The sequence below is a fragment of the Lithobates pipiens genome, unplaced genomic scaffold (assembly GCF_037356315.1).
Source record: "Lithobates pipiens isolate NorthernLeopardFrog02 unplaced genomic scaffold, aLitPip1_a1.2 Scaffold_19, whole genome shotgun sequence".
NCBI classification, from domain to species: Eukaryota; Metazoa; Chordata; class Amphibia; order Anura; family Ranidae; genus Lithobates; species Lithobates pipiens.
Genome location: NW_027507764.1, coordinates 424,873,868 through 424,886,536, shown reverse-complemented (window position 1 = coordinate 424,886,536; position 12,669 = coordinate 424,873,868). Strand labels below are relative to the sequence as shown.

The 12,669-nt window shown below is 41.9% G+C and overlaps 1 protein-coding gene across 2 annotated transcripts in view; it reads right to left on the bottom strand.

Annotated features, from left to right (window-relative positions):
- Window positions 1-12,669, bottom strand: part of TAF4B (TATA-box binding protein associated factor 4b) — a 337,116-nt gene that overhangs the window by 104,827 nt on the left and 219,620 nt on the right. The gene's annotated exons all lie outside the window — the stretch shown is intronic.

The following is a 12,669-nucleotide window of genomic DNA, read 5'->3' as shown; positions in this document are numbered from 1 at the left end:
TTTATTTTTCCCCTCTACGAACTCTCTAGGTCCAGAGCCAGGCTGCAGGGCACAACCTCTGGAAAGATCTAGTCTCTGAGTATTCACTCCGAGTAGACCCATAGATGGGGCAAAGATAACCTGGAATGTGACCTTTGGACACTGGACTCTACATTGTGATGTTTTCCAGACCTGTGTCAGCCACCGTGCACTCCAGTTTTTGCTCAATGGTAAAGCTTGGTGTAACAAAGCCCTCCAATGATTCCCTGGTTTAGGTCTTTAAAAATTGTGTTGATATCTTGGCAACTGTCATTTAAGCACAAAGATCTGCATTGTGGCACTTTTCGGTCCTATGTATACTGTGTAAGCCACAACGAGCTCTACGGTTTCGGAGGAGTGATGCAGTCTCTGCTCTCTCTGTGTGTAACCAAGCCCTGGATGTACTATTATTCCAGTATGTCGCCTTTGCCCTGCATTGTGGTATATTCAACACGTTATTTCTGGTGCTAGTTTACAGCAGAACTCTACCCAAGTGCATTCACAGTGTCCAGTCTGTACGTTTCAAGTGTGAACCTCCAAAACATATATGAAGTATGAACCTATTAGGTGACCTTTGGGTATTGAGCTTTATAATTACAACCCCAATTCCAAACAAATTGGGACGCTGTGTAAAAAACGTACATAAAAACAGATGGCAATGATTTGCAAATCTCATAAAGCCACATTTTATTTACAATAGAAAAAAAAAAAAAAAACATATCAAATGTTTAAACTTCGAAAATGTACCATTTTGAAAGAAAAAAAAAGGTCATTTTGAAATTGGTGATAGCAATATACCTTTCAAAGAGTTGGGACAGGGCCATGATTACCATGGTGTAGAATCCCCTTTTAACACCACTCAGTAAACATCTCAGAACTGAAACGATCAGTTGGAGTTTTGTTGTCCTATTTTTTGCCTGATATAGGTTTTTAACTGCTCAACAGCCCAGTGTCTTCTATGTCATTTTTTATTTCATTTCAAGATGCACCAAATATTTTCAACTGTTGAAAGGCCTGGAGGCTAGTTAAGCACTTTGTTGGCCCAGAGAAGACAGCGTTTCTGGATCATATAGAGATATGGCTTCTTTGCATAATAGAGGGTAAACTTGCAGAAAAGCCTCCTGAGGACGGAATTAGGACGAAACGTACATCAGAGCGGAGCTTCAGGAAGCAATGGCATTTAATTCTCGTGGAGAAACACGAAAGTGTGAGATACCGGGCACAGACTTCCCTCACACTGAGGTGCAGTGGAAGGGGGCCGTAATAATATAAGGCTGTTAAAAACGGGTACATGGCGAAATGCACAATACAATCTGAGCACATTTAATGATGTTTTGTTGCAATTTATTGGATTAATAAAATGTTTTACCTACTTCTTTCTTTCCTCTGATTTCATGCTATTCATGGTAATGTTGTGAGAAAGTAGAGGTGATAACCTAGATGTCTCAAACCACTGTAATGGTAACTCATGGTGGATTGAAGCATGGAAGATGAAACTTAATTAACAGTTTATGCCTTTGTTGCTCAAATTGCACTCACACTTTGTAATATAATATGTTGACTTTATTATATAAAGGGCTTTTTTAGAATTAGCATTTTAAATGGACATTTTTGTAGTACTATTTTTATAGAATACGTTTGGATAGCAATATTGTGTTGTGATTAATGCACTTTATTTAGATATGGAGTTTATCTAATTTATAGTAAGAGCGCTGTATCTTAGGAGTATTGTTTAAAACACACACATGTGGTCCCCTAGTTACAAACATTCGACTTACAAACAACTACTACTTACAAACGGAGGGAGACAACAGGAAGTGAGAGGAAATCTACCCCTAGGAAGAGAAATTTGCTACTGTAAGAGTTATTATGGGAAAAAGTTAAATCCACTGAAGCTTTATCACCAAGGTTTGCTTCAACAACAACCCAAAATTTTCAAAATTCAATTGTCAATGGGACAGAAAATGAGGTGAAATCTTTTGAACAGGGGGGCACAGACCGCAAAACAAAGGTCAAAGGGGTGTTAGGCCTTCCATATGCTATCCAAAAAGCAGTCTTTTTGGCTGAAGCTACAGCAAAAAAAAAATGTACCTGTTCCAACTTACAGATTTAACTTAAGAAACCTACAGACCCCATCTTGTTTGTAACCCGGGGACAGTCTATCGTGTTTTATACAGCAACTGTAGCTTTGGGCACTATAGTATGGGTGTTATTGATTTAAATTGTGAAATTGTTTGGTAAAACTCTGCTTCTGCCACACTGACTCTTGAAGATGCCCTTTTTATACCCAATCACGGTACTGACCTGTTGCCAATTAACCTAATTACAGTTGTGTGAAAAAGTATTTGTCACACTTAAATGACTTAGATCAGGGGTCTCCAAACTTTCTACACAAAGGGCCAGTTTACTATCCTTCAATCTTTAGGGGGGCCAGACTGTGACCAGTGGGAGAACAAAACGTAATAGTGCCCCATATTTGGTATTAGGGGGAGTAATAGTGCTCCATCTTTGGTGTCAGTGGGAAAAATAGTGCCCTATCATTGGTGTCAGTGGAAGGAATAGTAATAATATGCTTCAAAGTCCCAATCTCTCTTCCATTTCACACCACTAACAATGGAGGCACGCGTGTATGAGGGTTCATATGAAGTTTCAAACTTCGCTTCCATTTTGCCTAGTACATCTAGGATTTTGTATGATCTCCACGATTTGTAAAGAAAGCACCAAGTCTTCTAGGCATGGAATGAACAAGTTGGCGACATACTGCAACATCCATCTTTTTCCATTCTACAAGAATTACCTCTTTTAGAGTCTGGATGCTGGCTGGAGAGTGATGCTCAACTTGTCTCTTCAGAATTCCCCATAGGTGTTCAATTGGGTCCATATCAGGAGACATACTTGACCACTAAATTACTTTCACCCTGTTCTTCAGAAATACAACAATCGCCTTAGATGTGTGTTTTGGATCATTGTCATGTTGGAAAAGTGCACAATGACCAAAATGCATGGAGTGATGGTAGCAGCCTCTCAATATAGAGCTGTACATCTGTAAATTCAAGATACCATGAATGAACTGCAGCTCCCTGAATTATCAGTATTCATGCAGCCCCATAGAAACATTTATCTTGGTCTCATCAATCCAGAGCACAGAGTCCCAGTAGTAGTCTTCTTTTTCAGCATGGGCCCTGACAAATATTTAGTGCATGGGCTTTAGGAGAGGCTTTCTTTGTGGAGGGCACTCATGCACGCCGTTCATCTGCAACGTACACCGTATTGTGTCAAGGGAAACAATCTCTCTGGTTTGGGTTTCAACGTCTTTAGCCAACTGCAGTAAACTTGCATGTCCATTTTCTTCAACCCTCCTCATCTGAAGACACTCCTGTTGAGGTGTTGCCTTCCATGGACAGCCTGAATGTCTGAGATGGTTGCAATTCCATCTTTGTTAGATTTTTATAACACTTTTGCTACTGTAGTTTGACTGATAATTAAAGCTTTGCTGATCTTTCTTGTAGGCTTCACATTTTGTGTGTATATAAATAATTTTCTTTCACAGGCCTTGTGACATTTCTGTTCCATGTGGTGCTTGCTGACAGCATGAAATGGGTAGTTTTCTGTGTTAAGTAATGCCCTTTTATAATCAACTGTCTGCTGGACACCTGTTTAATGAATAATTAGAATCACCTGCAGTTGAATTCTTGTTAAATAGGATTGTCTTGTCTAAAATGTAGCTTTGCTCGTAAGACTTCCATTGGGGTGTATTCATTTTTGCAACATGGTCTTTAATGAATTTGTTGTTATGAAAAATAGGATTTTTAAAACAGCTTACCTGTAAAATCCTTTTCTTTGATGTACCTCAGGAGACACAGGGCCATAGTAATAACTATGTGGGTTATATCTGCATATTAGATGCTGGACACTGGCACGCCCCTTAAGGCGTAAACTCCCCCATATAACCCCTCCCATTACTGGGATTCCTCAGTTTTGTAGCCAAGCAATCAAAGTGTATAAGAAGGGAGGCACTTCTGTGTCCCCTGATGTACATCAAAGAAAAGGATTTTACAAGTAAGCCGTTTTAAAAATCATAATCAAAATCTTGCATCAGGGGACACAGAGCCATGGTAATAACTATGTGGGATGTCCCATAGCAATGGTAACTGAAGGGGGTAACTGAAGGGGGGGGGGGGGGGGGGAGACAAAACAGGAGGCCAGAGGACTCATACTGCAGCCTGCAGCATATGCTGTGCCCAAAGGCAGTATCCTCATGACCTTTAATATCGATTTGATAAAATCGGATAAACGTCTGCACCGAAGACCAAGTTGCGGTCTTACAGATCCGAGCCATAGAGGCCTGATCATGCACCACCCAAGAGGTACTAATCGCCCTGGATGAGTGTGCTCTTAATATGAGAAGGAAGAATTTTCTTCTTTAAGCTGAAGCTTGATCAATCACTTGACAAACCCATTTGGAAAATAATGGATCTTGACGCTGCCTGACCACATCTTGGACCCTCTGGCAGTACAAACAAAACCTGTGTTTTGCGAACCTGAGCGGTCGCCTTTAAATAGGTTCTGATCGCTCTTACTACATCAAGAGACTGTAGTGCTTTCTCTTCCCCAGATTAAGGCTTCTGGGGAGAAAGAATTAAGAATAGTATCTTGGTTTAAATGAAAACCAGTTACCACTTTTGGTAAGAATTCAGGATGAGGACATCACCTCATCCTTCTGCATGATGAAATATGGCTCTCACAAGACAGAGCCGTTAGTTCTGATACTCTTCTAGCAGAAGAAAAGGCAACCAAAAAAGATTATCTTTCTTGTCAATGAACCAAGAGAATTTCTCGTAAGGTTCAAACGGCTGATTCAGCAAAGCCGAAAAGACCAATTTTAAATCCTAAGTATTTAAAGGTGCCTTGATAGGGGGAATAAACCGCGTTACCCCCTGAATAAGCTACGCACCAAGAGTGGGAAGCAAGAGGCCATAGGAAAAGACAATGACACAGCCTGGATCTGGCTCTTGAAAAAAGTCAAGGCCAGCTTCATTTCAGATCCCATATGCAGGAATCCTGCCTATTGACATACTTCCTGGGGTGCTAACCCCTGGATCCATACCATGAAACCTATGCCTTCCAGATTCTATAGTAAGTGATTCTGGAAGCCGGCTTCCTGGCATTAGTCAAAGTAGACACTACTGACTTGTGCGGCTACTCCCTCCCTGTTATTTTTCCTCTTCGGAGGATCCTAAGTATCTTCCAATATTTGGGAAGATCTACCTGATCCCCAGCCTCCTGCACCTCAACAAAAGGACCCAGAGGACTAGATTGAAATCTGCTTGTGTAGCCCTACTATGGAGAGACATCATAGCAATAATCTTTTAAATGGTAGAAGAAAAAAACCTGTTTGTATGAAATACACAGGAAGTGTTCTACCCTTGACGGCTCATCTGACTGGTCGTATTTTTTCTTTTTACCTCTCAGGGGAGGAGGACATTCTTTTGGAAGGGTTTTTAGTTTGTTATATACCATTAACCCCTTAGAACCCTTAGAGGAGTTCCTGGTCCCTTTGTCACTCATAGCTTACAGTACAAAGCAGAGGCAGTACCAGCAAAAGAATGTTTCACTTGCTAGGCTATAGTACAGTACAATAACTGCTATTAATCCTAGCTATACAGTACAATGTTGTCAAAAGGAAAATGCCTGTGTCTCCAAACCTGACCAGCAACCACTCTGCTCTGTCCCTCCACCGGCAGGCAGCAGCTTCTCTTGCAGAGCTCTAAACTACTTCCTCCACGCACAGCCGGAGTCTGATGCAGTTTAGCCATGCCCCCCGCATGAAAACGGCCCCCCTCCTCTTTCAACAGGGGAGTGCGAGAGCGCCGGCATCACGCCGGGCTGGGGTTAAATCCTCCGCCTGACGAGCGGCTGTGACCTGCTAAAAAAAAACTTTTTTTTTTATTTAAGAAAAAAGAGGCAGCTGGCTGGTATTCAAAGTATCAAAAACCACCAATTCGGTGGGCCCAGGAAGTGATCAGAACCCCCTTCATACCTGAGGTTCTGAACTGGCTTGAACGGAGAGGAGAGTGGAGCTTCTGCTGTTTCCAGCATCAGAATGGTGAGTGCTCAATACAGCCCCCAGTGGCGACACAGACATGACATGACAACACAATACATGGAAGGAGAGATTTCTGAGAAAATCTCCCCTACCTTTCCTCACAGTAGGGTTTATCAGAGATAAAACAAAACAAAAAATCTTTGCCCTTCACGGTAAGCTTCGAGACTTTGAAAGGAAACCTTCAGGAACAGGGGTACACTCAGGTAATCCCGCAATCCTGGACCTGCGAGAAGACCCTGCCAGTAAACTTTTATCGGCTTTACTATCAAAAAGTACTGGATCCCAGGGCCCAGCTTTAAAAGCATTCACAAGCAAAACCTTGCATCTTCGGATGACAAGGCCCGGGTACCATTCATTTAGTCCATTACGGAGACATCAGAACGGATTCGGTCAGGATGGCTGGCTCTCATCAAAGGATTACTGCCCGTGGAGCTCAGTACACGCATCCTTACACATGCCCAACACCTTAGACACTGGCGAAAAAAAATTGAGAACTCCCAGTAATGGGAGGGGTTATATGGGGAAAGTTCACGCCTTAAGGGGCGCACCAGTGTCCAGCACCTGATACGCCGATATAACCCACATAGTTATTACTATGGCTCTGTGTCCCCTGATGTAAGAAAAGAAAATACTTTGTGTGTGCAAATTAACAAATCTGGGTTGCAATTAATGGCCCGCATTTGTGGGAGTATTTTGTAGTATAGTGCCCCATAGAAAGCGTTGATTCTGAAAGGAAAATTTGTTGGGATGTACTCATTTATGCTGAGCACTGGAGATGGATCGAAATTAAGCCGGTCCCTGTTGAACCAGCAAAATTTTGATCCATCTATGATTAGCTTTAGCCTTCCCTTATATAGGTATGTGGATCGTTCCACGCCTTCCTTAAGGCCTGCTTCACACCTATGCATTTGTTAAGTGTGTTTTCAGTTTTGCAGAAACACACTACAGTCCATTTAACATTGCTTCCAATGATGGAAGTGCACATCTGTGCATTATATGGAAAGGGCCATGTTCTGGATTTTGGTTCCATAGACTTCAATGGATCAAAAATGTGTATTGAATATATATGTAAACTGCAACCTGCATAGATGTGAATCGGGCCTGAAAAGGGAATTTGCTCTCCACCTTTTTTGTTTCAGATTGACGGTCTATTTTTCCTTTGAGTTACTAGTGAAAGACGGGTTATAATTTTGGATCTCCCTTTCACTGAAATCAAGGGTTAAAGGTATTCTTCGACCTCAAGATGTTCACTTGTTGGCCTTTGGTCGGGATATAAAGATAAAAACAGAATGGCGCACAAGAAATACACTTATAACACACGTAAAAGTCTATAAAGTCCAGGAAGTATACATACAGTGCCTTGCAAAAGTATTCGGCCCCCTTGAACTTTTCAACCTTTTTCCACATTTCAGGCTTCAAACATAAAGATATAACATTTTTATTTTTTGTGAAGAATCACCAACAAGTGGGACACAATTGTGAAGTGGAATGAAATCTATTGGATATTTTAAACTTTTTTAACTAATAAAAAAATGAAAAGTGGGGCGTGCAAAATTATTCGGCCCCTTTACTTTCAGTGCAGCAAACTCACTCCAGAAGTTCAGCGAGGATCTCTGAATGATCCAATATTGTCCTAAATGACTGATGGTGATAAATAGAATCCACCTGTGTGTAATCAAGTCTCTGTATAAATGCACCTGCTCTGTGATAGTCTCAGGGTTCTGTTGAAAACGCAGAGAGCATCATGAAGACCAAGGAACACACCAGGCAGGTCCGTAATACTGTTATGGAGAAGTTTAAAGCCGGATTTGGATACAAAAAGATTTCCCAAGCTTTAAACATCCCAAGGAGCACTGTGCAAGCGATCATTTTGAAATGGAAGGAGTATCAGACCACTGCAAATCTACCAAGACCTGGCCGTCCCTCTAAACTTTCAGCTCAGACAAGGAGAAGACTGATCAGAGATGCAGCCAAGAGGCCCATGATCACTCTGGATGAACTTCAGAGAACTACAGCTGAGGTGGGAGAGTCTGTCCATAGGACAACAATCAGTTGTACACTGCACAAATCTGGCCTTTATGGAAGAGTGGCAAGAAGAAAGCCATTTCTCAAAGATATCCATTAAAAGTCGTCCACAAGCCACCTGGGAGACGCACCAAACATGTGGAAGAAGGTGCTCTGGTCAGATGAAACGAAAATCGAACTTTTTGCCCACAATGCAAAACGATATGTTTGGCGTAAAAGCAACACAGCTTATCACCCTCAACACACCATCCCCACTGTCAAACATGGTGGTGGCAGCATCATGGTTTGGGCCTGCTTTTCTAAAGCAGGGACAGGGAAAATGGTTAAAATTGAGGGGAAGATGGATGCAGCCAAATACAGGACCATTCTGGATGTTAAAGTTAAAACAAGTTGCGTTCCCACCCCCCCAGGTATAGGTTGGCATATGAGGGAGCACATTTGGTTCCCATAGCCACACCCTGCACCTGGAGGAAGTGGGAATCGCCAAACAAAAAAAAAAAATTGCCACCACCCTCTATCGTAAACCCTCATCAGGGAATACTTTACTACATGCAACTTCATCACATCCGGTACCTTTGGTGACAAGTGTCCCATATGGACAATACATACGGATGAAGAGGAACTGTAGTTCCACTGAAGATTTTGAAAGGGAAGCCCGATTACTATATCAACGGCTGTTGCAGTGTGGATATAGTCGCAATTGTCTCAAAAAAGCATATCTTAGGGAGACCAAAAGGATATATGAGTTATCTGCACTATAATATCCAGGATTGAATGATGCTTTAAGTTTTAAATGTTTTTTGTAAATATCACATAGTGGGGTTTTTTTTTTGTCCAAATACGATCTATATACCTTGACATCCTGATGTAACTATTGGTCAATCATAACCAAAGCCGGTTTTTGGTCTGGTGAGTGGTATTGGTCCAATTTTGTCTTTGGTAGGTCACACGGACACCCAGGGCATACTATCTGGGAACAAGAAATCAGCCGTCTCCCGGATACTATGCCCATTCAGGGGGGAGGCCATTAAATGGGTGGGAGGATGTGGATCCATATCTATTTAGCATTTTTTTCTGAGTTAGGCGAGTTCCCCAAAGAATAATACTTTGGGTAATTGCCAAGAGTAAAAATGGTGCTCATATACCGATGTGAGGCTTTGCCCTCTTTCCGGCTTACTCACTTTTATGTTAGGTATGTTAGGTACATGTGCAGTGATAGGTTTCTAATGAAGTCCACGTCACTTCTGGGGATGATATCCTCGGCGGTGCATGAATCAACATTGCCCCTCAGTAAGGACCAACCCCCATAGTACTTAGGATGCCACATCCAATCACGTAAACCATCAAAGCCGGGACACACTCATATAGCAAGAGGATGTCTCCATAGTAACATAGGGGAGGAGCGGCAGTCTGCGCAATAACTCCCCCTTCTAAGCGTCACGGCGTTGCTATACTTGGCCCCCCAAGTCATAACAGCTGCGGACATCGCTGTGCTCTGAGCATTACGTCATCACGCATTGCCTTACAACGCGCGGTGTGCTCCAAGCCTCGCCATGAGTATGCCTCCGCCAATAGAATCGCTCGCTTATTACCTACCAGAGGAAATAGCAAAACGAACCAGGGAAAAAAACCAGGGGGAAAAAAACATGGCACAGTGCACCATGATAACAGGTACCCCATCTAGCAATGAAAATCAACACCCCCTCTAGTGGCCAGAAAGAACATTACACCAGTCTTTGAACACACCAGCCAAATCATATAAGAAAAACAAGGACCAGCTGCAGGAAATTAATAAGGAATAAAGTACATTGATGTAAGAATGATGTTTACCAGCCCTATATCAGAACCTGGAGAATAAATAACCCAGATGTTCTAAATTCATAAATATAATTTACAACCACCAGGGACCCCATAAAAATGATCATTAGATATAGTAAACTAAATAATGGCCCCCCAGTATCTAGTGACCCCAACCTCTATGATTTATTAATAAAAGCGTTAATGTCCAGATCAAGGTTCAACCCAAACGGAATATAACATTTTAACTGATAGATCCAAAAAGTTTCTAATTTAGAAACACCCCTCAGTTTAGATTCACCCCTCCAGTTTGGAGAAAACGCGTCAACCTGAAATTTAGTCCCGAAGGGATTTTTTTTATGACAGTGTAAATGGTGTTTGAGAACACTATGATTGGTAAATTCTAATCTTATATTAGTAATGTGTTCATTTACCCGTACTGAAAATGTCCTAATTGTGCGTCCCACATATTGCCGCTTGCAGGGACAGGTTATGAGGTAAACTACAAAACATGTCGAACAAGTGGCAAAACATTTCATATGATATGTCGTAGAGGTGACAGAAGACTCAAAAGAGTCAATCTTGCTACCACATAAAGCATTATGTGTGCATACATTACACCTCTTACATTCAGTACGTTTTATTTTCCATTTGGGTTGAACCTTGATCTGGACATTAACGCTTTATTAATAAATCATAGGAGGTTGGGGTCACTAGATACTGGGGGGCCATTATTTAGTTTACTATATCTAATGATCATTTTTATGGGGTCCCTGGTGGTTGTAAATTATATTTATGAATTTAGAACATCTGGGTTATTTATTCTCCAGGTTCTGATATGTGGCTGGTAAACATTATCATTCTTACATCAATGTACTTTTTTTATTCCTTATTAATTTCCTGCAGCTGGTCCTTGTTTTTCTTATATTATATGCATTGGCTGGTGTGTTCAAAGACTGGTGTAATTTTCTTTCTGGCCACTAGAGGGGATATTGATTTTCATTGCTAGATGGGGTGCCTGCTATCATGGTGCACTGTGCCATGGTTTTTTTTTTTTTTCCCTGGCTCGTTTTGCTATTTCCTCTGGTAGGTAATAATCGAGCGATTCTATTGGCGGAGGCATACTCATGCTGAGGCTTGGAGCACACCGCGCGTTGTAAGGCAATGCGCGATGATGTAATGCTCAGAGCGCAGCAATGTCCGCAACTGTTATGACTTGGGGGGCCAAGTATAGCAACGTCGTGACGCTTAGAAGGGGGAGTTCTTGCGCAGACTGCCGCTCCTCCCCTGTTACTATGGAGACGTCCTCTTGCTATATGAGTGTGTCCCGCCTTTGATGGTTTACGTGATTGGATGTGGCATCCTAAGTACTATGGGGGTTGGTCCTTACTGAGGGGCATGGCCCACCCCCTCTGGGTAGTTTTTTGCTCCAAGCTGATTGGGTCTTCTCTCTCCCCCCCTGGAACAGCCTGTCGACTCTAGGTGAATGGTTGGTGTATAGGGGGAAGTCATTGGAGGTTGGAGTGATTACGCCCCCTCCACTGTATTCCTGCCAGTGTCAGCAAAGGTGGTCATGAGTAATCTTATGTGTATTTGTTTTACCGCCAGTCTTTGAACAGATGTTAATTATAGGTGATGTTAGAGCAGTATATATGTGCGTGGGATCTCACACCAGGCTATGCCCCAGTTGAAGCAAGTTTATTGCGAAACATGTCGGGTACATAGCCTGCATGGCGAGATTTTCCACGCTTTTTTATTGATATTTTGATATCAAGCTGGTGTTTTTCTTATGGTCCGGACACTCTGGGCACCGGACGTGTGTCATGGTGATGAGCCCTGGTCACTTTTTATAGTGAAGATACTATCTAGGATCATAAAGACTATTGCTACAGTTATTGCTTGGGTTTGACTCCAAGCTACTCTTCATTACATCCTATTTTAAATTTATTGATTGTATATTTTTTGTCACGGTATATAAGATACAGTATATATATTTTTTTCACATTCGTTCATTCTTATTGCCCACACCTGTTTACCATGTGACGGGTTCTCTCCACGCCATCTATTTACTATGTTGTAGTCACACTTTGCTTCACGAGGTGTTTTCTAGTGCTGCATTTTTTGTTTAGTAAACCTTTTTGTTAAGTGAGCTCATTCTGATTCCCTTCTGAGTCTCAGGCCGAGCTATCCTGTGCTCTCTTCCTGCTCATTTAAAGTCCACCTGAGTGTGGACTTAAGTGGACTAAAACATCCGGACCGGAAACCAAGCCTGCCATGCCTGCAGTATATATGTGCGTGGGATCTCACAGCAGGCTATGCCCCAGTTGAAGCAAGTTTATTGTGAAACATGTCGGGTACTTAGCCTGCATGGCGAGATTTTCCACGCTTTTTTTATTGATATTTTGTGCTTCTTTACCCTTCTTCACTGATGGCTTGTACTGGCATGTATCCTAAATGTTTATTTTTTTAATAAATACTCTTTTATCGGATTAATCTGCTCTATGAGGAGGCTTTTTGTTTTTTTTCCCCTTTTTTCTCTTTTTTTGGTTTACATTTTCTCACGCACCCATTGGGGTGTGAATACTTTTTACACTTTTTCGGATCCGAAAAACATCCCGGATTGGGTATCCTGAGATCGGACGGCGTCTGAGCACAGCTGAGGTTTACATCATCCATCTGATTGGAGGATTGCTGGCTATTGCAATTTGATGTCTGAATGACTC